Source organism: Rhinolophus sinicus, chromosome 1 (assembly GCF_057876585.1).
Source record: "Rhinolophus sinicus isolate RSI-liver-muscle chromosome 1, RSI-T2T, whole genome shotgun sequence".
Classification (NCBI taxonomy): domain Eukaryota; kingdom Metazoa; phylum Chordata; class Mammalia; order Chiroptera; family Rhinolophidae; genus Rhinolophus; species Rhinolophus sinicus.
The window spans coordinates 85,688,190-85,712,659 of record NC_142501.1 but is presented as its reverse complement, the minus strand read 5'-3'; the positions used below and the strand labels follow the sequence as shown (position 1 = coordinate 85,712,659).

The following is a 24,470-nucleotide window of genomic DNA, read 5'->3' as shown; positions in this document are numbered from 1 at the left end:
GAGAAGTTTTGAGAGAGAACTTTGCCTCACTTTTTGCTAGAGAGATTGTAATCTTTAGATCGTAAACTTCATGGCAAGACAGTGTGAGCTCAAGTTCTTGCCAAGGAAATACCACATCTGAGGGTAGACAGGGTCATTCCTGGTATTTCATGCATTTGGGAGTGACCTCTGACATGGGCTTGCTTGTCAGCGCTGTAGTTCCTCCAGGGGGAAAAGCGAAATCGTGAGAATACCATTTGAGAGTTCAAATTAAACTCACCCACAATTAAAAAAGGCAGATTCTTATGTGCCTAGCTTTGAATTAGAAATCACCAATAACACCTTGGCAGTTTTGTTCTGTCGCTTTGGGGGACCCTTTTCATACATGTGAGTCAAACTGAGTGGAAACCCTATTTCCCGTCACCTTCTTGCTTACCTACCCCTCTCCTTCTCCCTCCTCCACCCTTTGGAACTACTCAGATGAGACCTGTTGCTTTCATCTGTGTGAATTTCCCATTGGCAGTGACCCAACTCTCAAAATCATTCTATTTCCCCAAAGGGAAGCACCAGATGCTCAGTCTGTGATCCATGTGCAGTGTGCTGGTGGGTCTTGCCTGGGCTTGTCCAAGTGTCCTCCTCACAAAAATGTAAATAGAGGTGCTGCCACTCTGCCCAGGGGTGATGGGTGGGACTTCATGCTGTAACAAATCCAGACAAAGGCAGGAAATGTAGCTCTCTTCCCCGTAGAGCTGGTTCTTGCCATGGAGGATGGGCTTCCTCACTATACAGATCGAGGGTGTTAAGTTGTGGTGTCTGAACAATGAAGGTTCTTATGGTTAAAAAGCCACTTTCAAGGAGCTGTGACAACTCATCAATCTGTGTTACTCCACACTTCAAAATTTCCCAGCAATGTCATATCTGCCAGTATCAAGGGGAAATGGTTATGTGGTTAAACTTTAAAGCAACAGTTACATTCATTGTGTATTGTTTATAACAACCAAAACCTGGAATGGACTTAAATGTCCAACAAGAAGAATTTGGTTAAATAAATCACAGTGTCTATCTGTATATGTCTCTGCCACATACACCTATTTCTACTATTAAAAACGAGGGTGTAAAACTGTGGGTTTTAAATTTTAGATTGTAGATTTCCTTGGAGAGCTTAATGAAAGCTATCAGCTATCATCCCAGAAAAATGCTTCTATACTCAACATTTTCATGTAATATCAAGGGATTTCAACATAAACTTGTCTGTCACTCAAAGTTTAAGAACACAGTATAAAGAATTTAGTAGAAATCATAATTAATAATTCTGGTATATGAAGTAGTGTAACAAACAGATTGTAAAAGAATAAAATCGCATTTTGTTTTTTAAAAAAACAACTATAATGTGTCGAGAGGGAAAATGTTTCTTTCGGCTCTTTTAGGGTCCCTGTGAGACAGGTTAGTTAGTATGATTGCTAGGTAGATAGGTAGGTCCCTGGTAAAATAAAGAAAAGACAGCCATATCCTAAAACTTCAGGTTTTTTTTTGTTTGTTTGTTTTTTAAACAGGACTTTATTGGGGAACAGTGTGTACTTCCAGGCCTTTTTTTCAAGTCAAGTTGTTGTCCTTTCAATCTCAGTTGTGGAGGGTGCTGTTCAGCTTCAAGTTGTTGTTCTTTCAGTCTTAGTTGTGGAGGGCACAGCTCAGCTCCAGGTCCAGTTGCCGTTGCTAGTTGCAGGGGGCACAGCCCACCATCCCTTGCGGGAGTCGAGGAATTGAACTGGCAACCTTGCGGTTGAGAGCCCACGCTCCAATCAACTGAGCCATCTGGGAGGCAGCTCAGCTCAAGGTGCCATGTTCAACCTTAGTTGCAGGGGGCAGAGCCCACCATTCCTTGTGGGACTCAAGGAGTTGAATTGGCAACCTTGTGGTTGAGAGCCCACTGGCCCATGTGGGAATTGAACTGGCAGCCTTCAGAGTTAGGAGCTTGGAGCTCTAACTGCCTGAACCACCGGGCCAGCCCAAAACTTCAGGTTTTGAAATGACTCCTTTGCTCCAGGACATAATGTTACAAGGCCTTGAGGTTAATCATAAAATTCATTTTGGCCCAACAAATGGAGCAGATCTGATAGATAAGAGTGGGTTACTTTGCTAGTTTCTCCAGGATGGGCAAGCAGAACAAACCTGGTAGATGAATTTCATTAGAAGGCGCCAGTTCCCTTCTTCAAACAGTTCCCTCTCCACAGAGCTCCCCTTCCCCAAACAGGCAAAGGAAAGGCATAAAAGTAGGAACTTTTGCATCAGTCACGGGCACCCCCCATTCGGGGACCCCCTCCCACTCGGGAGCTGCAACCTCTTCTCCTGCCTCTAACAAACTATCCTCTTTTTAAAACTTTTTGCCTCTCCCTATTCCATGTGTCCCTTCTTCGGCTTCACGAGACACCATCCCAGCCCGCACTCAGAAACTGCCGGCAGATCCAACATCACCTACATCACCTGGATGGTTCTGAAAATTAAACTGACAAGGACAGATAAACAGGAGAAAGGCAGACACATTTATTTAGTATAAGTTTTACATGACACGGGAGCCTTCCTAAGGAAATGAAGACCCAAAGAAACAATTAGACTTGAGTGTTTTATGCTAGATTTGATTTGTACACAGTGTGGAAGAATATACAGGTGAAGGAGAATGAGGTGATTGCAATAAACTGGGGGAAACTGAGCAAAGTCTGTTTGTTCAGATTCTTCTTGGGTTCCCTTTGTCTTCGGAGATAAAGACTCGCCTATCCTCCAGGTATAGAGAGGGTTTTATGACCTGTCTCAGGGGAGAATAGTGAAAGAGAGAAGGTCAGAATGACTTTCCTGCTTCTACTGTTTTCTCAAACCTCTTCAGCTTAAAATATTCAATATGCCAAGGAGTCATATTTTGGGGTGGTGTGTCCTGAATCCCATCATGTGTAAAGAAAAGATTTTGAAAGGCTGAACGTGTAGATGCTAACAACAGCTGCTCTGAAGGATGGTATTATGGTCTCTCGGTGCGCTTATTTGCATCTTCTAACTTTTCTATAAGGGGATACAAATTGCTTTTACAAGAAGAAATATGTTTGTTGAAATTAAAAAAAAAAAAAGGTATAATCAGTTTCAGCAAGTACATTAGAAACCTGGGGACACTTTCAGCACTCTTCTTTATTCACCAAATGATGAAGTGCTAGAATGAATGGACATTAGAATGAAGGGACTCTATTTCTGAGTGAGATTTAATTAGGGCCAAATGAAATGGTATCAGATTGATGAACTTCTTTTCAACATGAAATACAAAGATAAAAAATATTTAAAAGGTTTAAATGAATCAGAACCAATTTAAAAGTGCTAGGACCACACATAGAGACCTAGAAAAGCCAGCCTTTAGGTAACTCTTAGCTTGTCATCAACAGCATTTCCGCTCCTGGAATGGCCTCTGGAGTCCCTATAGTATCTCAATGATTTAAGAGATTATGGGCCTGTAATGCCTTTTTATTTCACCCTAGGAAGCATCTTGGAGAACTTGCTCCAGCTTTGCAGACCTTGCTCTCTCAATTTGAAAGTGAGGTTTGCATATTCTCCAAAGGAACAAGACAAACAAACAGAGAAATAAAAACTCATAGACACAGACAACAGTATAGTGGTTACCAGAGGGTAAGGGAGGGAGGCAAGGTGGTAGAAGAGGGAAAAGGGGACCAAATATATGGTGACGGAAGGAGAACTGACTCCGGGCGGTGAACACGACGCCATATATATATATAGATGATGTATTATAGAAATGTACACTTGAAACCTATTTAACTTTACTAACCAATGTCACTTCAATAAATTTAATAAAAATAAAAAAAGAAAAGAGAAATTAATTTTGGGCCTGTGGGAATATTTACCCCTTTCTTGGGTAGCTGGGCACCCTCCTCTTCCTTTGGGGAGTTTCTCTCTCCCACTCTCATTTGCTGTGACTTCAGTGAGGTCGACATTACCCTCCAGCTCCAGAATGAACCCATGACTCAGGCCTGGTTAATTAGAGCATCTTCCCGCACAGGCCCCAGAAATTGGTTCAGGGATGGGCATATGGATCCTGTCAATGAGATACAAAGAAGGGGCGTTTGATAGAGATTCTCCAGCCAAGGTTTCTCAGCTGGAAACGTGTCAGCCTGGAATTACTGTGAACGAGCCTGCAGAAGAATGAAGGCAAACAGCGCAGCAGAACCACAAGATGAAAGAAGGTGGAAGGGGGTTGGGGTTGGACATCAAGTCTTGGAGCTTCATCTGACCCCTTAGATCCCTATGTGACTGAACCAAACTTACCACTCGAGTTTTCAATTATTTGTGGCAGTAACTCCCCTGCCCCCATCCTTTTGTTGTTGCTGTCGTTTAACCCAGTTTATGTTGGGTTTGTTTCACTTCCAAACAAATGGATCCTGATTAATATAACTGGTTTAATAATAATAACAACACTTATTTAGCGCTTCTCAAGTAACAGACCTTGAGTAAATCCTTGATATGCCTTCTCTTATTTAATTCTTACAATAATTTATTTTAAGAAAGGAAACTGAGGTTCACGAAGGTTAAGTAACTTGCGTAAGGTCCCTAAGCAATTAGGAATACATCCAGATTCAAACCCAGATATGTCTAAAACCCTGTGTTCTCAGCAGAATACTCTCGATTGAGCAGTGATACCTGATGAAAATTGAGCCTGATAGCTGGTAGGTTGTTCATCCTGAGCATTCATTTTTAATTGCAATTTACAAAGGGATGCACTGAGGATAACAAATGAATATTTATTAAGCATGGCCAATTTTAGGGGTTAAACTCTCTTTACCTTCAGTTTTCTTGTCAGTGTGCTCCACGTCCCCCCCTCCGCCCATTATTATTTTATTTTACTTTCTGAGTGCTAGGCAGTGTTTAACAGAAGAATCACATCTGTCTTCATTTATAGTTTAAGAGTCTGGGGGCAGCTGACCTGATGCACAGCCTACAAGTCCTCGGGGGCCCTCTTCGGAGACAAGCGAGCAGACCTGAAGATAAAGCACGCGTCCTTTAAGAATCAAGGAGGAGCTATGGGCTACTTTGGTGATATATAAACCAGAGTGGGCTTTCTTTTCGTTAATAAAATGAAAATCAGGAGTTTATCAGTTCTGCATCACTTCTTTCTCAGGTAAGATTTACTTACACTTTAGCTAACAGAAAAATTTGAAGAAAACAAGGTAAACACAGGCATGGGAAGCACCGAATATGGTTTTGACTCTCGCTCTGCGGTTCACGCTGTACTCATAACATCCTGTTCTTCTCTGCTGACTGTGATGTGGTAGATAGCGGTCCCGCCCCAGACTGTTAACAGCTGAGCTCATTTTTCACAAAGATGCTGCTCTGTGAGAAGGAGGAAATGGGCCGCTGTTGCCCTCCCCCTTTGTCACTATTTTGGTTAAGGATGGGTGCTCCCCATTTCTTTGAGAATTTGCTTTCTGTCTTCTCTAAAATTAGGTCTTTAATTCCTTTGGGATATTTGACAAACTTAAATTTTACTGGAAGCCCACAGAGTATTAGTGAGTGGGAAATGTCTCAAAAAAAGTCATTTGTTTAGGGGAAATCTGCTCTGTTGAACTCTGTAGCTAGAGTCAGGAAAGGAAGAGTGGCTTTTGTGGAAAGGTGTGATGAAACCTGATACTGAGAAAAAACAATATAAGTGAAGTCCTCTGCCTTCCCAGGGAGTGAGATTTCTGGTTTCTGGTTCACCCCTTCAGGAGGGGGCTGGCAGGGTAGAAGGTGACTTTTCGTATAATATATTTATTAGCTTCTAAATGAACTTATGTTTAAAAATCATATCTGTTACAAAGACATAAGTGGAATAAGGAATAAAATCTCACTTCTGTGGCCAGGGAGCTCATGAAAATTAGTTCGTTGCATTTAGACATTCTGAAGCCATAACTAGAATAGGAATGGCTTCTGGTCAGCTACAAAGGAAGGTGCTTCCCTTCTGTCTTCTCCACTGAGTTACAAAGTCACTGTTTTGTTATTCAGGGGATAAGCAACAACAGTGAAATGTTTTGTAGTATATGTGGTGCCAAACTGAGCACTAGTCAGGTGTGTTTTCCGGGTGGCTTTAGTTAGAGAGCGTAACGTGGATCCTGTGATTGTGCTTCTCATCAGGCAGCTCCAAAACTTGCTGCATCACTGGAATCACGAAGACGCTTTAAAAAGGATAGAGATTGTCTGTGAAACCCAGACCTGAGGTCAGGGCCTGCCCATCTGTAGTTTTTTATAGGTGATGCTTATAATTAAACAGGAGCCACCGTTGTAGTCTTCCCTCACTGGGGTAGATAAATTAATCACATTATCAACTTGTCAAAGGGGATCTGCTGATATGTCCTATAGGAGAGACCAGCTTTCAATTAGGGGCAGAATGGAAGGGAAAGATTGGAGGGACATGGCAGAAGCAAGACTGGGTTGATATGGGCAGCATGGAGGCATCACACAAGAAGGCCCAATGTGGGGCGAAGAGGATTCTTACAATGGTTGTCTGAATGGGTTTTGAAGATTGGTTTGTTAAAAGAACAGAGTGGCAAAGTCCACTTGGCCTCTCTGAAATGAAAACAAAAACCTTGTTTCTGTCTGGCTGTAGCACCCACTATTTTTATGCTATTGTTCAAAGTAGGAAATCAGAGAGATGTATTCAAACCCCATTCCTTTCAAAGAAATATATGAAAGAGAGGAAATCTAAATACAGACACTTCAATGCAACGTGCATGGAGGTGGTAGTTTAGTTTCCCTTTTCCACCTGGGAAAGCATATCACTTGCCTATTTACTCACTCAGTCATTTAATTAACCATCGAGTACTGAGTAAAACCAATACTTATCAGGCATGGTGCCAGATGGTGGGGAATAAATAAATAAAACATGGTCTCTGCCCTCTAGGTGATCATGGTTCCATGCGCACATAAGAAATTATGTAGAAGAGGAAATGATCAGGTGTCTTTCAGCAGGAGAAATAGTGTGTCAGGGAAATCTTAGAGAAGGAGATGCTTGGCCAACGTGTTTAAGAATGAAAGGGAGATTCACCTGCAAAATGGACCCAGTCTTCTTAGTAATAAATCCAGATTCTTGATACAATACCTTGAATGAACGCAAAAGGGCCCGGTGGGTCTGTAGAAGTCTATGAAATTTGCTGTTATGCTGTGAGAGGAGGACATGGTGGGACATAATCTGGTGATTTGGCAGCATTCAAATCATGCAAGGTCTTGAATGTCTCTGGTTTTGTTCTAAGGAAAAGAACTTGGCACAACACAAATATCTGAACCTATAAACACACAGCAAAAGAGAACAGAGGCTGCTCAAAGACATGGATGGGTACACATAAACTCTTGCTTTCATTATGTACATTCCTTGGGATTAGGGTTGTAGGAATCTACCTCTCAGGTAAACTGGGTACATATTAATGTGCAACTCACAACTTTTAGAGAACTGCTATATTTTTTTCCTTAGCTGCAGAATATGTTTTAAAAAACATGAAAATTGTTTCTAGCTTTAATTTTTAATTGCCTTAATTTGAGAGACCATTAGTCATGGAGGTGTTTCCATAGCAAATGTGTGTGGGATGTCCTAGGTTTGTTGGCAATGGCTCAAGGGAACTTATATCATTAAATTGGGAAGAGGCTTGGCAAGATGGCGAGAAAATTCATGGCACTGTTCCCATAGCATGAGGCCCCCTTGTAAGGGCAAGATAAATGAAAGGCAAAGCTTAAAAGAGAAGTGCTGGAATGAAAGCCAGTAACAAGAGGAAGATAAAAATGGAATCCCAGTTCAGTGTGAATAATGGGAATGCAAATGGTGCTGCTAAAAGAGGATGGAACATTGCTTTTCAAAAAGGCAAAGCAAAGGAAAATTGTAGTAGCAAAAGCATTTTGCACGGTGAAATTGTACACTGTGTATGCTTCTCAGAAGCAAAGCCACCTACTCTGATTTTTCCCAGCATGATGCTGTGAATTTGGTGAGTCATTTTATGAAGGTTTACTATGAAGCTCCAATCTGCATGTTTTTTTAAATAATACATTTGGATTAAATCTTTCTTTTCCCAGCAGCTGCCGACTTATGCTCCCATTTTATAGCCAAATATCTTATCTGGGCTACAAAATAATACAGTTAAAAAAATTAATGCATTTATGGAATGATCTCTAAGATTTATGGCTAAGTTAAAAAAAAAAAAAACATGGTGGAAAGAAGTGCTTATGGTATCCTGCTATTTATCTAAGAAGTAGGTAATCTGAATGTAAATTTGCTTTCATTAAAAAAAAATCTCAGGAAAAAGATATTTATGGGCAAGTGAGGAAATAAGGTGGAGGGGACAAGATTAGGAGTTAGATGTCTCTGAATATATTTTGTTTTTGTTTTGGATTCAAAAACATGTAAATATTTAACATGATTATAAAACAAAACTAATCATGAGACAAAACAATCTCTAAAAATTGAAAGCAAAATAACACAAATGAACCTGAGTCTCAAATTAATGGTATAATCACAAAGGAATTAATTCAAGTGACAAAGTAATTTATCTATAAATGAACCCTAAAAAACAAAAAAGAATTGTCAAAAAAAAAATTAAACTGTTTTTCTTAATTTTTTGTTGTTGAAGATAGTATTGTTATTATTTTGGCTGCTTCTTTTCTCCTCCCTCCCTCCCTCCCTCCCTCCCTCCCTCCCTCCCTCCCTCCCTCCCTTCCTCCTTTCCTTCCTTCCTTCCTTCCTTCCTTCCTCTCTCTCTTTTTTTTTTTTTTTTTGGGGGGGGGTTGGTGGTAACTGTCGTGTTAACAACAAATGAGCAATTATGTTAGTGTTGGGAATTAAGATTTTCAGCATGGAAGAAGGTAATTTAAATGTAAGATCAAAGAGATTAAGTAAAAACCCTGTAGTCTTGAATTGATATTGTATTTGTCAATTGAAGTTGCAATGCATTTTAATACTTACTATCTATCTATCTATCTATCTATCTATCTATCTATCTATCTATCTATCTATCTATCTATCTATCTATCTATCTATCTAGAGTCCATAGCTCTACTCACTGAAAAAGACCTGGAAACAATGACCACTCAATAAAAATGAACACTCCTCATGTTCATTAACTAGGTTCAGAACCCATATTGTGCTCTCTCAATACTGTTCCCCATAAAAAGAACCAGGCCTCCTTGAAAGAGAACTGATTTGAGATCTGGGACAGGAAATGTGTAACAACCAATGTGGAATAATTTATCAAACCAAAGGAGCAGGGATGCTATCAATGACTTTGGGGTTATGACTAAAATACTCTGAAGCCAACTAGAAATGGCTTTCTGTAGCCAAAGATGGGACAATTTGAGAGTCAATAAAACAATAACAGTAATGGATTGAAGCACATTCATTATGTTTAAACCTGTAGTGGTTCTAAAACACACACATGTGAGGGCACAGCCAAGCAATTCCCCTTAAGTCCCCCAAAGCATTGGTCTTCTTTAGAGGATTCTAGGTAACTAACTCATAAATTTGAAAGCTAATAAGTGAAGGGAAAGAATCAAACATTTTCCCTGTATTCCTATGCACACTATGCCCCTGGGTAATCAAATAGAAAATAGCTCCTGATTCAATCAGCAAAATGAAGATGAAGTTATTAGACAATTGGGGAAATGTGAGCATTGATTGGATAGTTAGTAATATTATGGGCTTAACTCTTAGTTATATTTAGTTATGATAATGAATTGTCATTACCTTTTAAAAAGTTATCTCTGAAATATATGTGCATACATATTTAATATATATCGTATGTAGTTATATATGATATATATAATATATGCATATATGTTTACAGATGAAATGTTGTGACATCTTAGTTTTGCTTTGCAATAATCCAATGGATGTGAGGGGAAGGATAAGGGTATAAATAAAATAAGATTGACCATGAGTTGAAAATTGTTAAAGCTGAGTAAATGGGGCTTTATCTTATTCTTTTTTCTTTTGTATGTATTTGAAAATCTCCATATAACAAGTTTTGAAAAATCAATTTCTTTGTTCGTCTCTCTTTTCCTGTAACCTGGTAATGCTGCTTCCCAGTGTATTTTTATGCTCGCGTGGCAAGTACTCAGTGACTGTTTGCTGCAGTCATGCTCCTGGTGGTGAAGGTGTCCCTGTAGCATTGTTTAAGGGTCTTATTCTGGATGAAAGTTGGACAGATAGAGAAATGAATTCTAGGCATTGATTCAGGTCAGTTATTTGGTAACTCTTTTGGGGCAGTCATAAGTTTTCAAACTTAGACATCTGATGTTTGGAGTTCTAAAAGAGATTCCGGTCTTAAAGTGAGGATACTGGCCTTCTTATATTGGAGCGGTATTTCCTTGAATCACAAGAAAACAGTTTTCCAACTAAATTGCTCGTGAAAAATTGACATGATGTAGTCTCATGACTGATTATATCCTCAAGTGCAAGGAGACTCATCATTAATTATTTTACCATAAAGGAGCTGAGCTCATGACTATCTCTGTTTAGTAGGTATCTGTAGTTTTTCCCAGCGAAACCCAATGTTTCAATACGTTGGATTGTCACTCTGGGATATTTGTTTTCATTCTGAAGGTTTTAATCTGTATAAGTTTTCAATTCTGATACATTTTCTTATATTAATTCATTGATGTTTTTTCTTCTCAGTTTATTATTATTAGTTTTTTTTTTTTTTTTTGATACGGTAATTCAGATCTCTGTACTTCTGGATTGATTTTATAATTGACTTTTGTTTTCCTTCTGTCCTATTTTCTAGCTCTATAATTTTGATCTAATTTCTGGGCAATTTCTACTTTATGTTCCTAATCCTTCTATTTACTTAAAAAATTTCTGTTTATGCAGAAAGGATCTTTATCTTTCTGATGGTTTCTTGAAAAAAACAGCATCTTTGTCTTCTTTCATTTGTGTCATTGGATACAAAATCTTTTTATATTTCTCTGAAACTGTAACTTCTTTGAAATGTCTTCTGCTCCCTGAATTAACTCTGTTTCCTCCAAGTTCTGCTTACTTGTTTTTTATTTATTTATTTTTTGTATTTGTTTTTCACATTAGAGTCTTTTTTCAAATATCCCGTGACCCTTGGCTGGCTAGTCACATTTAAGAAAGAGGCTCTAAATAGCTGATTGAATGTTGTGTGCACGAGGCTGGGTCTTATTTACTGCTGGGCTTCCAAGTAACTAAGAGTAAAACCAGTGATGTACTGGGAGAGCCCAAGAGTAATATTAAAAACATTTAACAATTGGTAAGACGTGGGCATCATTCAATCAGAGAAGGTGCTCATTCAGAATACACTGTAATAAATGACTCATTGAAGAACACTGTGTGTACAAGCTGGATTCAACCACATCAGTGGGTCTTTCTCTTGGATGGTTTCCTCAGAGAGGACTTCTCCAGTGTGTTGTCTGGAGTGAGACAGGGATAGTAATCCTCCTGCCAGGGTTGGAGGGGTCCCAGAGTCCTTTCTGTAGACCGCCATTTAACCTCTCAGCTGTGCTCTGTGTCCCTGAAACACAATTTCTCCGATTCAGATTCTTCCAAATCTGTTAGTATCCTATCTTCTTCTGGTGGGTTAGAGGCACTACTTACCTGGCTGTCAGTAGAGAGGAGGACATTTGATGGTGAGGGAGGAGAGGGTCTAACTGCTTCTTATTCAGACTTTTTTCTAAGATTCCTTTATTCAATATCACCCTTCACCCTTACCTTCAGAGATTCCTAAAGCATTTTGGGTTTCTTCTGCACAAATCATCTTGTTTCCTATTAGCATCCCTCTCTTTAGGCTTAATGTTTAGCTTTCTCTGATCTATTAAATCAGTTACAACTTACCCAACTGTTTTTTTTTCTCTCTCTGTCTTTTTTACATACCTTATTTGCTATCATTTCCCCTCCAATTCTCTTTGCTATTATTTGTTTAAAGTGTGTGTGCGTATGTGTGTGCTTAATTTCCTTTTAAGATTATAGTAACATTTCAAAAGGAGATCAAATAAATATGTACATTTAACCCACTGTGTTTAACCAGAAGTTTTACATTGAAATTCTTCAGATGTATCTTTAAACATAATTAATTTTTGACAGTAACTAGAGTTCATCAGCTTTTATATGCGCTCTGAAAACAAAATGAGAATGTTAATGATTTTTCCTTTCCTTGTACTTCAACTCCCAATTTGGGGTTATCTGAAATTTTAATTCTAAATTATAATACAAATAATAATTTTTTAATCTGATGAATAAAAAGAATTTAAACTTAACAGTGTATTTTATCTTTATTTTTTCTTGTCACCATACTTTCTTATATCCCAGATCTTTCCTTATTTCGGGATCTTAGTTTTGCTCATGTACATGTTTGAATAACTTGTTCACATTTCAGTAGAAGTTGGTCCAGAGTGGAAGAGCTTGTCTCCAGTGATCCTGGGGGCAGAAGAAGACATTCTGCTAGGATGAGGTGTGAGCCTCCAGCTGGCTTCTGGGGCATCACCAGCTACCTGGGACAATGAACCACCCCATCTCTGGTCTCAGAGCCCACACTCGTCTGTTTTAGCCTTTGGGCAATTGATGCTCTCTCTTGCTCAGCATATTTAGGAGTTGGGGCTGGCTGACAAACCCAGTTCCTCTAAATGCACTGCCCCAATTAATCACTGTGGCAATTGCTCCCTCACCACCTTCTACCTGAAGTTCCTTGTTCCTCTTAATCAGTCTCATCTCCACAATACATCTCTCCTCTCTGGTGTTCTCTGGTCTCATCTCACCTAGACTTGAATCCTATTTGTTATATATCTTTAAAGATTATCTCACATCTTTGGTGTTGACATGAGTCTTGTTTCCCAGGGCTGTCTTATATACGCTTATTTATTTGTTTGTTTGTTTATTTATGTATTTATTTAACATAAGGACCCTGCTAAGCAGCTTGTCTACTATTGCTATGTTGTTTCAAGAAGAAAATTTGATTTGGTGTTCTTTCCTTTAGTCTTGTCTTTTTCTTTCTTTCTTTCTTTCTTTCTTTCTTTCTTTCTTTCTTTCTTTCTTTCTTTCTTTCCTTTCTTTCTTTCTTTCTTTCTTTCTTTCTTTCTTTCTTTCTTTCTTTCTTTCTTTCTTTCTTTCTTTCTTTCTTTCTTTCTTTCTTTCTTTTTTTTAAAATCTGGTTTTCCTTTGTTTTGTTAGCATAGTTCAACCTGAAGGTAAAAGTCTGTCTTTTTAGCCAGCCACAGATTAAAAATAAACAAAACGCAATAAAACCTTAACTCTGATATTTATCTACTATGTATACTCTCCCGAGTGGCAAATAATAGATTTCTATATAGATTCCTCACTGGTTTTAGGGCATCTGTAAAGACACAGTAATATGAAAGAGAGCCAAAAAACTACAATGGAAGCAGTGTTGTCCAAAACAGTTTTCTTTAAATGTACATATATCCTAAAAGGACTCTGTGTGTCCCTTCAGGGAAACGGACACATTCTCTTCCCACGTTTTATCTTGTCAATCACCCCATTTTCTAGAACTGCGTTATTAAATATTCTTGTTTGAAACTTAAATCAATGTAAAGAATAGTGTTTTTTAGAAAGTTACTATTTTCTATAAAATGCATAATTTAAAAAAAAATATTTCTGTGCTCTTTAAGGTAAATTGTTCTTGTTTATTGATGCCAATTACAACTTTCACCATGGAATTCCATCTCTGAAATTACAATGTAAAACCTTAGAATATAAGTTAATTTATAAAATTTCATTTTAGGTATTTTTATCATTGGAGGTAAAGTTACTGCTATTGTATTGTGTGTAATATATGCACGTCATAAACTGTGGTTTACCTACATTAATGGAATGCTGTTAGGTTGAAAGAATGATGACTCTTCTTTCAAACTCATCTCGAAAATACTCACAATTTCAATATTATCGCTCATGGAAATTCAGGAAACATGATCAGTATATAAACAACAGTAGTTTATTAAAAAAGAAAAAGATCTGTACATGTTTAATGTTTTTAAAAATTTGAAGTCTGTATTTTTGGGAGTATGGTTGTACCAACCTCTAAAGATATATCTGATTTCTGGGATCTCTTTTAGATCATTTTTCTCTTAATACATATGATTCATGTACTAATACCCATGTGATTCACATGTACTTATAGATTTTACCTGGTGCCTCCTTTGCTATGTGTATTATCTTTATTCCAGATCTCTCTGTCCCTGCAATACACATTGAGTCTTTTTTTAGATTTTGGAGCAAGTCATGAAAGTGGGAACCAGAAGGAACAGGGTATTGTGCTGCTACAAAAGACTAACAAGGTCATCTATTCCAAATTTGTCATTGTTTACATGAGAAAACAGGTGTAGAAAAAGAAATGCCTGGTTAAATTCCCACAGCTGGCTAGCACTAAGCAGGAATGTGCATCTTTAGGAGGAGGGGTAGGTTTTTGGCATCTCTCACTCCTCTCGCTGCTTTGGGCCAGATGAGTCAAGTTAAGATGATGCCAAATTTTAGGAGCTCTAAAATGTTCTTAGCTCTAGAACGTGGATAACACATATCAAATTTTTACCTTGATTTTGAAGAAATTTACAGTTAAGTTTTGTGTTTTTGCATTGCCTTTTTTTCTTAATCATCTGAACTTGTAATATTTGAGCATACGAAATATAAAGTTGCTAAGGTAAACGCTGAATACCCTCAATGTGGAATGTACATGAATGACACCTTGGAAAAAAATGTTTCTTGCCAAAGACTAAGTATAATAATATAATATTTATTTTGAGTTCTTGAAAGAGTTCTGGTCTGTTCAAGTTAGGCTTTTATGTTTAAACACTAAACCATATTCTGTATAAAATCAAACAAACCCACAAGTAGACTGCAAAGAATCTGGAGTATTCGACTGGGCTTTGTGTAAAAGCCTCTTTTAGGGGTTGAATTAACAAACACATATTTTTTCTGTTATCCATATAACACAAGTAGTGGAAAGTTAGATTATTATTTAGTTGATAGTTTTTGCCTTAAGCCTATTATTTTATTGGTGTGTGTGTGAGAGACAGAGAGAGAGAGAGAGAGAGAGAGAGAGAGAGAGAGAGAGAGAGTTTTTAAAAGCAAACCATGACCTCTCTGGTAATTAGCACACTTACAAAAAAGTAAAGGGCTTACTGAAGTTTGATTTAAAGAAAAAACATGGAATGAAGAAACCTGAATTTACTTCCAACTTCTGTAGTTATACTTGTGTGAGGTTGAACAAGTCTCTTGCTTTCTCTGGGTCTTAGTTTTCTCATCTGTGAAATGAGGAAGAAGACGATTTAATTTCAAAACACCTTCCTAACTCTAAAGTTTGATAATTCTCTGAAATAAAATGAGTGTTCATACTTCACTCATCTTCACCAAGAAATAGTAATATTTAATACCCATAAGTGTCAGAAAGATTTGTTACATCACTCTCTTCTTGGAAAGGAACACAAGAGAAAGTAGCCTTTCTTACTTGATATGCCCAGAGATAATTTTAGAAATGTAGAAATAAGTTTTTCTTTATCAGCGTAGCAGCTTTATCTTCTTTGGGATTTATTGGCAACTTATAGCCACAATGTCAGTCAGACCTTTTTTTCCCTAAAATATTCTCATTATATAATAAAAATTTTAAATTAATTATTTTCTCTGAGAGGAATATTATAGTTAATGCTCACCTATACATTTCTTTGATTATTTAATTATCTGTTTTCACACCAGACTGTAAGGTCCATGAAAGCAGAGATCATTTCTGTTTGGTTCACAATTTAATCCTAGAATTTAGTGTAGTGCGTGACGCCTAAGTGTCCAATGGAGGTTGGTTCAATAGGCTGACCAGGATGGTTCTAAATCAGATGCCATAGATCATCTTGCAAGCATCCAAAAAATTTTCCAAAAAGAAATTACATGACTCACATATAGTCTTTCTGAGTTCTCTGGATTGTGTTGTTGATGAGGAAGCATTTTCTTAGTTACTGGTGTTTTCTTTAGGAGGAGAATAGAGATGGTGGTGATCTGGCATGACAAATTTTCCACAGCCATGAGGTGTTAGAGAGTATTCAGATGTTATCGACTTCTGCTATTTGTTATCTCTGGAGAAAGGCTGTTAGTAAACCAGGTTTAAGCAGCCAGTGATGATGCCCCTCCCCTACCTCCATGCAAATTTTTATGACTCTTCATATAGATCCGTAACTTTAATTTGGCAAAGTACTCACCTAAGCATATGACTCACTGTTCTCCACAAAGATAGTGTGACTCCAGCAAGCCTGGGCAAGACCAGAGTCAGGGCAAAACCAACAGATGCTGAATGGGCCTACTGAGGACACCCTGGCAAGAAGAGTAAATGTGGACTGAGCTTCAGTCCTTACATGCTGGTTATTGTGCACAAGTGACGTCGCAGCTCGGTTAGATCAGTGATGTTGATTGGTTCTACAATTTTCCTTCATCAGTCATACCTGTAACTATTGGAGCTTGGATGCTCAATGGAAAGCAATGCAATTATACTTTTAAGAATTTTGCAAATATTAAGCTTAGGTAGCATTAAAAGAAAAATCATCTCAATCTTCCTTTCTTTTTTCCTTCTTTATTTCTTCTCTCCTTTCCTCCTTCCCTCTCTCCCTTCTTCCTTTCCTTCCTCTCTTCCTCCTTCCCTTTCTCCTTTCTTCCCTTTCTCCCTCCATCCCTTCATTTTCACAGAGAGGTGGTATGCTATAGTGAAAAGGCTTAGATTTTCGAGTCAGGTAGTTGTTATTTAATCTTGACTCTACCATTTTCTATCAACTCATTTTAACTTTTCTGAGGCTCAGTGTCCTCATGTGTAAAAAGGCAGATAATATTTACATCACAGGGCTATAGTGAAGATTAAGTAATATAATAACATTAGTTATAGTTTATTAAACATCAAATATGTGGATTCTCTAATTTAATCTTCACCACAACTTTGTGAGTAAAATGGTACATGGTGAGTGATATATAAATAACACGATAATGAAAATGTTGGATGTGCTCTATAACATGTCTTTTGTACATTTAGTTATTTAACTGTCAGGTGTCATTATTCATGCCATTAGCTGCCATACTCCCTGCCACCAAAGTGAAACTCATCATTCATTCATTCATTCAAAATATGTCCTTTGAGTACCTGCCATGTACCAGGTATTGTGTGTGTGTTGTGGGGGGAAATAGGGAACAAAAAAATAAGATACAGTTTCTAACTTCAAAAGGGTTATAATTTAGTAGAGGTTGTAAATCAATAAATGGACAATTATAACCAATTGATGAGTCTATTGACAGCAAGTAATACAGAGTGGATGTTATAGGAGGGACCCCCTAATTCCATCTCAAGGGGTTCAGGGAGGGTTTCTTAGGGGAAATCACATCTATGCTGAGACCTAAGGTATAAATAAAATTGGGGTTAGAGGTTGGAGTGTGTTGTAAGGAACTATGTGCAAAGGTACTAAGATGGGATGGACTGTGATGTTCGAGAAATCGAAGGCAGTTCATGCTGGAATTTGAAGGGATTGCTGGTAGGAGTTCAGGCTGGGGGCTGAGCAGGGCTGCTAGGTCATGGAAAGACTTGGCGCCCATCTAGCAGAGGTTGTCTAATCTCAGGCTACCTTTTACCTATTACTGAGTCCTTGGTTCTTCTTTCCCTCAGCTTTCTTTGGAAGAAGGGCCTGCTGTCCTGCTGACCTCCCGGACTCCTGATCTGAGTGAGCATACAGTTATGGGCTTACCCCTGATCCTCAAGTAATCTTTTAAGCTGTGTTCTTGGTCCTGAAAAAGAAAGGCTTATCTTACTAGTCACAAGGTACGGCATTCTTAGTCAGTTGACTATCTCTAAATATCACCCCTCCCCTAATCTGAGGGGTATTGGGCTATGGGGCAAGGAGATTCTTATCAAGGGAAGGGTCTCTTCTGATCAGCACTTTGCAGCCTGGGGGCCCTTTTAGCAGGCCCAGGAATCCCAGGCTGTGCTGACTGAACATCAACTCTCACACCACTGGGCTGCTCTGAATACAAATGACTTCTGGAAAACCTGAGCAAGCCAGACTCTGTTCCATGATAACCTAATTACCATTTCACTTGTCCTGGGAGTGGGGAGATAAATGATATATAGATCAATAAGCTGGGTGGAGGCCTGATTCACTTATTGACTCACAGTTTATCTTTGAGCTTGTGCTACAGAAAATACTATCCCTGTAGCGAGGCCTGTCTGAGTGCTAAGAAAAGTCTGAGACGTGCTTGAGGCCCAGAGCTAGGAGAGCAAACATCCCTCCTTTCCTTTGTGTGAGCAGTCAAATGCTAATTAACTCTGAGTAAGGAGACCATATCCTTCACTGTCCAGACCTGGACATTTGAAGAGTGGAAGAGGCTGCTGCTAATTTCTGTGCTGTAATGGGGCTGTGCTCACCAGGAACTCTCTGTTGGTCTGATGACTGCTCCTAAATTCCTGGTGTCTGTACTTAGGGGTGAGAACATAGGGCCATATCATTTCTGGGTTTTATTCTGGCATTTTTTTCATGCTCCCAAAAGCAGTTTTTGGAACATTCCCCCTTTTGTGAAATCCTCATGTGTCTGAGAGGTCATTATTAGCCATTCTAATACAAGACAGTTGATTTCTAATCCAAACAAGGAGTGGAGTGGTAAAAATGGAAAAGAAAGATAATCCTGAAGAGGAAAACTTGAGCTGTATCTTTTGCCTCTTATAGTCCTTCATTAACTTTAATGTGGAGGTAAAGACATTATTTGCTTTGAAGTATTGGCCCATAAATTGCGTATTATATATTATTGGCTTTGATTATACCAGACCCTATGGGTAGGGATAATTATGAATGCTATTATTCTCTGTCCAGATAGGTAACAAGGAAGAACGTATCTTACATGAAACTCACAGGTGAGAGAGCAAGGAGGCACTTTCTTGATTTATGAATTGTTTTCTTCTAAACAGGTTTTTTTTTATAAAATAATAAGTAAAATGTCAGGATGCCGTGAAGCCAACGCCATCTTAGAAGCAGTATTTTTCTCGATCTTAAATTAAGCAGCTTGTGGGAGAATTTGATGACCAAGTATTACTTTCATTTTTCTCTCCTTCCTCCATTATAATGATATTAAAAACTACAATTTTTAGCATTAACTCCCAAAGCAGAAGTTCTCAAATCAGGGGTATTTTGCCCCTCAGGGGCTATTTAGTTATATTTGAACATATTCTTGCTCTTGTCACAGCGTGGGTAGGGTGCTATTGGCATCTAGTAGACAGACCAGAAATGCTGCTAAACAGCCTACAAAGCAGGAGACAGCGCCTCCTGCCCCAGGCAAATCAATTATCTGACCCCAAATGTCAATAGTGCAAAATTGAGAAACTGCTCTATAGCATCCTAATCATTTGTTTATTTATTCATTAAATACTTATTTATTGAACACCTACTATGTGCCAGGCATTGCAGTGCTGAGGATATAGCAGTGAACAAATAGGAAAAATTCCTACTCTTGCTTGGTTTTCATTTGTTTGATGTCCTCAGTTTTCTTTTCTTTTCAACCTTGGCTTCTATAAATATGTCATTTAGAAGAATCCCAATGGTATGTAACCTACTCTGTAATTTGCTGAGATGTGAATGTGATTTTAATGTGATAAGAGTGTGATATGCAAGAGCAATGATCATCTCTGAAGAGTGGTGCCAGCCAGCAACCGAGAATATAAAGTCAAGTGAATGTGTGTTGTAGCACAGACACCCCACCCCCTACCTAAATCCTCTTGATGATTATAAGAGCTCTCTACTCCCGTGTTTAGCTCCACTATTTATTTTTGCATATTCATTTTCCCCAAAAGCAAACCTAATTAGGATCTAGCTTCTACCTCCTTGTGTCAGTCTGTTCCAGCTGCTATAACAAATACCATAAACTGGGTGGCTTATAAGCAACAGAAATTGGAGGCTGGGAAGTCCAAGATCAGTGCTGGCAGATTCAGTGTCTGGTGAGGGCCAGCTTTCTGATTTATAGGTGACCATTTATTTTCTCTCTGTGTGCTCACATGACTGAAGAGGTGAGTCTCTTTTATAAGGACTCTAATCCCATTCACGAGAGCTCCACCCTCATGACCCAATCACCTCCCAAGGCCCTATCTCCAAATGCCATCATATTGGAGATGAGGTTTCAACATGAAATTTAGGGGACATAACATTTAGTCTACAGCACCCCTTCTTCTTTCATAACATAACTCACCTACACTCATGTTTTCATGCTACTGCTCAGCTCTCCAGTCTGCCTGGAATGCCCTCCCTCCTCACTCCCACTTCACAGTGTTGACCTTGGGAAGTCCTACTCATTCTGCAAGGCTCACTCACCTTAAGCATCACTTTTGTTCCCCTTCCCATATTTCTAGGGTAAGTACTATATCATATACGCTCCACTGTTCCTCCTTGCAATTAAATTGTACATTCCTTTAGCGTAGGGAGAAAAAGACTCAAAAGCAAAGTTTCCGTCCTTGAGCAAGCTGTTCTAACCAGCAAATTGTCTATTGTTACCTCATCGTAAAGCTTCCCCACCCTCTCAATTCCAAATTATTGAATTTCTGTCACGAATTTGCTGTGTAATTCTGTATAGTTTATTTAACTTCTCTGAGTTGTCATTTTATCAACTCAAATTCTATCAAGTAATATTCTAACTATAGAGAATGTATCAAAGAAATGTATCAAATTCTTTGAGTTCTCCAGAGCAAAATTAGAGATGCAATAAATTGTCATTCATTAAAGATTATATATTTTTTGTTATCAAACATTGCATTCAGACACCAACAAAGTAAAACTATATCCAAAGAAAATGTCCCCTCCTTATACATGTCTAAAATTTGAAGCCATTTATAATATAACAAAACTTTGCCATGTAAGATTTTTTCTTGTGCACAAGATCATCATTCATCTTTTTCTCTAATTTGTCCTTAAATTTTTGAAAGATTAACAATTCTCCTCTTGCTATTTTATTTAGTTCTTTCCCCCATCATATGAAATGAGTTTCATGTCAGAGAAGTGAGGAGGTAAAAGTTTAAAATTATATGTCCTTGATCATGATCTGAAGCTTTCTTATATTATTACAACATTTACTGTCACAACCTGGGATAAAGAAGTGAAGAAAACAAGGAGGCTTTAGAAGAAAAGTGATGTAGAAATGAATGCCAGTTACTTTATTTACGTTATTGCTCCACGTTTTGGAATTAAAATTATTTTAAAAAATCATTTTGGTAAGATGTGTAAACGGGTGTCAGTGAATAATTGTAGGAGAAAGCAATGCAAGAGGATTTCAATCAGGATATCTCTCAGTCACAACACTTTTGTGTAGTATGACACGTCGATAGAATATCTCCATGCATGAAAATCTGGCGTTTAGATACTTCAGGTGAGATGGGTATGAAGAGAGAAAACTAGAATTTATTGATTACATTTTCTGTGCTATGTGTTTATATAGTTTATTTCATTTAACCCTTCCAGCAACTCAGTGTAGTATATTTACTTACTTTTGAGTTAAACAAACGAGCTGGCTATACAGTTACTTATGAGTAGAGCCAAAATTAAAACCTAAAATTCTCTGACTCAAACACCATACCACACAGATGTCCTCTTATGTAGAAAATAAATGTCCTGGCCTCAAGCAGTTTAGAATCCAGAAAAAAAAAATGCAAATGTGTCTGTAAAAAGCAGAATTGGTAGACTACATATTTATCTTAAGTATTGTAAAAATATCTCCATCTACATGATTATTAATGCAAAGGTCCAGCCTCACTGCTAATAGAACACTTGCTTTGAGTTGTTTTGCTCTTGGCACTAACTAGTGCAGAAACACAGTTATTATTTTGCTAATAAGCTAATACTGATCTTACAAGGTTTCTATGAGGATTAAGGAGACGTTTGGTTCATGCTTAATTCTCAAAAATGATGTTTTTGACCATTTGTGGCAGCCATTATTATTGGCATGCGTTTTGATACATTTTGATAGATCTTGGAGGTTTTTGGTGGGGATGGGGCTGTGGTCCTGGGTGAAGCCTCTGCACTCACTGACCAGCGGTGCTGGTCAGCCTGATATATGCACCAGAGTGCTAAGTAATTGGGCGTGGGGAGGAGAGATGCCAGGGCTGAGGAGATACTAGAAAGAAGGAATCAAGCGTTTCACTACAAGTACTTTGCAATATCCAGTCAAGGAAATGGCAGGAATCTATGGGGAAAAAGTATAGGAGAGGGTCTGGGGTGGGAGACGCATATTTGTCTCTCTCAGATAGAACATCTTCAGCAAGGCAGTTTTTGGGCCGGTGGTCACAACATTTTCCTCTTGCGTGGGATCTCTTTTGAAGAACTAACCCTACGAAACACAAAATCTCAAAATAATGGAGCATATTTTTCTCTCCCTATTTCATCCTTTAATGTAATACATTTAAAAAAGAAGTAGTTTCGCATAAACCCGATTAACTCTGAAGAAATAATCCATCCAATCCAACCCAGATGGAAATAAAGGGAATAATCAGGCTCCCATTATGCAAAGTGGTGCTCAGTTAATTTATTGCATCACACTGAATAATAAGCTGTTAGTTTCCACATTACTTTTTTCACATTAGATCAGATAGCTTATTACTGCTGGAGCTTATTTCATATGGCATAAAATTTGGATATATTACAATGGAGTAGATATTAGTCCATTATAAGAGACAGACTTAAGTACTTCATTTATAGGATCTCTCCATTTGGGAAATGGCCAGGGAGAAGGAGAAATGCAAACAAGGTAATGGACAGAGGGGGATTGGTGTGTGCTGCCCGTTGACCAGCTGTGCTCTAGGGGCTGCTGGTTGCCATGCAGGGGCCTGTGCCTTGGAGAAAAGCAACGTTTCCAGAGAAAACCAACATTTGAAAAAAATCCGAAGAGAGTTTATGTTCCTTTTCAGGGAAGTGTTGACATTTTAATTACTTTCTGTTTTCTTTGGAGCTACATTTGAAAATTGGAAGCAAGTTAGAAAAATAAAAATTGGCTTTATTAGAAATCAGATGAATTGACATGCAGCCATGAGCTGGAGAAAGTCCAGATTCAGCTCTTGACAAACTCAAGTCTCCAGCAGGACCCAGAAAGTAAAAAAAACAAAACTCAGCCATTGAAAAACCAACCAGAAGGATTCCTACTTGGGGCTTATCATCTCTGAGAGCAGACCGTGCCTCTGTGAAATCTAATCTTTTCCGGCCACGGGGCCCCTGTGCTTTACTTCTGTAATTTTTTTTTTCCCTTTAAACTTCGGTCTCACAGGGGTTGTGAGGATAAGTACGACAGGGATGCACAGCAAAAGGAGAATGATCATGGAGACTCGGAATGAGTCGGCGAAATTGGTGGGTTTAGAATTACTTAGTTTTGTATATAATTTGATACTTTTGGTATTTTATAAAAGAAAACTGCCTGTGGAAGTCAGGGCGGAGCCAGAGTAAATGGCTTAAAGAGATCTGATATATTTGTACCCTCTCTTCCTGCACCTGGAGTTGCTGAGAATTGAATAAATACTTAGCAAAACCAAGTTATCTACACGTGTTCCAGGATCAGCAAAGCTAAAAATAGTAATTTGGTACAAGATTGAAATAAAAAAATGCCAACAACTCCAACCAGCATATCTGCGGTGCCCAAAAAGGTGGCAGCTGAGGACATAGGCCCTTCCTGTCCCTTCCTCACCTCCCCCAGCCTTATTATACTCTGGGGACAGCGTGAAAACTGCACTGAGCTTAGACCAGTCGATTCAGTAATAAGTGGATCAAAATGAGTCCCTAAAAATATCTAATATCTACTGTGTGCCAGGTGCTTTAAATACCCTATGCAATTTTTCAGAAAAGCCTGTAAGGAGGTATTATCTCTTCTGTAGATGTTATTTCTATTTTACAAATGAGAACACTGAGGTTAAGGCAAGGTAAGTAAATTTGTAAGTTATACAAACTTTTCTTATACAACATTTCAAACATATGTGAAAGAAGATAAAATAGTGTAATGAAATTCTCTCTGTGTTTATTTTACATCCCCGTACTGGGTCAGCCTTCTTCATGAACATCTGCTGCACCCCATTATTTTGAAGCAAATCCCAGACATCATGTCATTTCATCTGCATATCTTGCAATGTGTCTCTAAGAGATAAGGTTCTTTAATCCAAAATAACCGCAATACATTTACTACACCTGAAAACATTAACACTAACTCCTAATATCAAATAGGCAGTCAGTGTTTACCTATCCCCAATTGTCTTACAATCTTTTCTAAACAGTCTGTTTGAATCCAGATCCAAACAAGTCCATACATTGTGATTGTCTGATGTGCCTTTAAGATCTCTTTCAATCTGTAGGTCCCCTCTTCCTCTCTAATTTTTTCTTTTCTTTTAATTTTTGGTGAAGATATGGGATTATTTTCCCTGAAGATTTTCTAACAGTCTGAATTTTCTTGATTGCATTTCCTGAGGTGTTTTCCAGTGTATGTGTCCTCTTGTTCC

The 24,470-nt window shown here is 38.2% G+C and overlaps 1 long non-coding RNA gene across 6 annotated transcripts in view; it reads left to right on the top strand.

Moving 5' to 3' along the window:
- The window catches only part of LOC109452868 (uncharacterized), a 92,585-nt gene that overhangs the window by 8,166 nt on the left and 59,949 nt on the right, over positions 1–24,470 (top strand). For 3 of the 6 annotated variants that reach the window (XR_016022467.1, XR_012493877.2, XR_016022468.1), the window contains exons 3-4: positions 4,925–5,143; positions 17,634–17,786. This is a non-coding gene — a long non-coding RNA (uncharacterized LOC109452868). Of the gene's footprint in view, positions 1–4,924; positions 5,144–17,633; positions 17,787–18,831; positions 18,873–24,470 lie in introns of all 6 variants that reach the window. The other 3 variants (XR_016022469.1, XR_016022466.1, XR_016022471.1) reach the window with 3 other exon arrangements.